The following is a 3,075-nucleotide window of genomic DNA, read 5'->3' as shown; positions in this document are numbered from 1 at the left end:
AAGAAACCAGCCTTGCTGCTAAGTAGCAACCAACAATATTAAATGTGATCAAACTTTTGAGCTGTGGTTTTCAGTTCAACTCCCAACTCAGACAGCAATTATATGCCCAACTTTTAGCAATCCACAGACTTGTGTCTGTTTCCCCAGAGCGTTTTAAAACAGGACATTTGCCAAAGCTTGAGTTGTAGCAATCTGAGAGCTACAACACTGAAGGAATCCTGAGGCACGGCAGCATAGTTACCCAGTTCTTTGAAAAACATTCTACATATTCAGAGTGTGTGTATGTCTGTGTGTAAATCCATTCACTGGGCTTTATACTTCTCTTCCTTATGCTTCGATATCCTTATCCCCAAAGAAAGTGGAGTTAGCTAGTCCCCTATTACTACCCCAGAGATATAGTACAGCGACACGAGGGAAAAGCTCTTGGAGAAAAGTACTACTAAAAAAGAAAAATGAACCCATGAAGCATTGCTAATGCACGTAGTGCAATTTCCAGTGCCCTGATAAATTGTATAATCGTGAACCCTCATAAAACTGTTTTTGTCTGGATAATCACAGCTGGCAGTGGTAAATAAAGTTTGATTTGCAAACCTGTCTCACAACAGAGAACACTGATTTTGTTCTACAAGTTTGAAAACCAAGGATAACATAAACCACCCAAGAAAAATCCCCGAACTAAAGCTAACTATGAAAGGTGCTATGACCAGCTTCCATGTTCCTTTAAAATCCATGGAGGTGCTGACTAGAGGGTTTTACAGTCTTGCTAACAATTTTTTTCTGCATTTACTTTTAAGTAAATGTTAAGAGGAAAAAGAAATTCAAACTATGTAAAATTTCTCCTGTTTCTCTTAAGATTACAGCCTGAAGTAAACGTCATTTTTGGCACAAGTAATTTAACAATTCAAGTACCACTGATTACAAACAGGTCTGTAACTACAGAGCCCAATTACTTGTACCTTAAAAAGAGGATGCTCCAGGAACAATGTTGTTTTGGTTCAGTTCTGAGAGGTTATGTGGTTAAGAAACCCCTAGAAAATAAGAAACAATAATGATTTACTAGAGTAGGTCTTTTTCTGAAAATGAAGACACATGCTGCTGAAGTTTCAGGAAAACATAAAAGTTACAAATTGGAAAGTTTTGGGAAGCATGTCATGGACCTGAAGTAGCACAATGTGGAGTCTACAAAAGACACAACCGCCTGGGACCTGGTAAAGAGCGCTTTGCAGACACATGTATATGAAAGACAATAGAAATTTCTTTTTCAGTCTCAATCATCTCCTACACCAAGAGCTGTGAATGCCCAGGAATTACTTTTTTAAAAAAAGGAACTAGCATCATATATTGTGCAATCTGACAGGCCTAATTTTAAAACCTGTGGGGATCCCCCTTAACTAACAGAGATGACTGGATGGCACCTAACAACAACAAATATTTCATTCATTAATGTCCTTACTATATGCGTGATGATGCAAATGCAATTACAAGGAAAAAGCTACCAGAAGGTATGTACTATATAAATTACAAACTATGAAAAAGTATATAAACGATCAAAAAAAAAAAAACTCACTACCAGCAAGTCAGTTTGACTCATAGCGACTCCACTATGGTAGTTCAGTTTGTGTGTCAACTTGGCTGGGCCTGGTTGAGTGGCCGCGCAGCTGGATGTAGTATTCCCCGTGATGAGACTGGTTATCAACTCCATGGTGGAATCTACTTTGAGTAGCAGAGTAGCTGCCTCAGGGCTATGGTCCACTTCCTGTACATAAGGAGAAGGCTTGGGGAATGGTCTCTAGCTTATGGCACACTTGAACCCTATATGTAGCCGAGTCGTTGTTCAGAAGCCTGCCATGCTCCACCGACCTTGAGACTTTCAATGGACTTGAATTAATGGGCTGCCATGTGGTTTGGTAACATCGGGACTGTGCCCTTTTTTGGGGGGGAGGAAGGGCACACTCCCTCCCTGCATAGACATACCTAATAGTTCTGCCTGTCCACCCATCTATCCATGTTTGTCTTCACTGACAATGCAGTACTGTATATGCAAAAGGGTTCATCTTTGTTGTCTGTACCTCCCATGTACCTCTCTCTCTGCCTTCCTCTTCCTCAATGCCACCATGTTGGTCACTCACATTTGGTACACTGCCCTTCTCTTCACCCAAATCAATAGGGACTGTGCCTTTTTACTTGTCAACCTGGGGCTTGTCAGTCTCAGCAGCCAGCAGCTGCTGGCTAGAGAAAAGTCTCCAGCTTCAGTGGGCCGGGAGCAGGAGGCAGAGCTGAAGCCCAGGGTTGAGGGGCTTCCATCCAGCCCCTAGAGCCTGGCACTTTGAACTCAGACTTAAAGCCTCCAAATTGTAAGAATAAACTCCTGTTTGTAAAGCCATCCCATTTGTGGTATATTCTTGTCAGAGCAGCACTAGGTAACCAGAACACCCACAATGGGTTTCCGAGGTGGTATCTCTATGGAAGTAGATTGCCCAATCTTCATTTCGAGGAGTGGCTGGTGGGTTTGAACTGCCAGCTTCCGGTAGCAGTCAAATGCCTTAGGCACTAGGCCACCAGAGCTCCTATATTAATGCTAGTGAATCCAAATCATTATCAGTTTTTAGAACTAGACTACAAATGATATAAGAGTTGAATTCTTGAACTCCCAGGTTTAATTTTTCTAGATGATTCTTCCATTTTAAATGGTTGTAGCTAGTTAGTGGTTGAAAAGTGCCATCAAGTTGGTTTCAACTCATAGTGACAACAAAACAAAACCCGGCCTGGGCCTGCATCATCCTTAGAATCACTGCCATGCTTGAGCCCATTGTTGCAGCCACTGCATCAATCCATCTCACTGAGAGTCTTCCCCTTTTTTCTGATCCTCTACTTTACCAAGCATGATATCCTTCTCCAGGGACTGGTCCCTTCAGACAACAAGACCTAAGAACGAGACACAAAGTCTGGCCATTCTCACTTCTAAAGTGCATTCTATACTATGCAACGCTAAAGAATAATGTAGAATCTGCAGAACACCGCATAACGTGGATGAACTTGGAGGACATTATGCTGAGCGAAATAAGTCAGTCACAA

This window comes from Orycteropus afer, unplaced genomic scaffold (genome assembly GCF_000298275.1).
Source record: "Orycteropus afer afer isolate SDZICR_OR568_19922 unplaced genomic scaffold, OryAfe1.0 scaffold00049, whole genome shotgun sequence".
Classification (NCBI taxonomy): Eukaryota; Metazoa; Chordata; class Mammalia; order Tubulidentata; family Orycteropodidae; genus Orycteropus; species Orycteropus afer.
Note: the sequence above shows the minus strand (reverse complement) of the source record.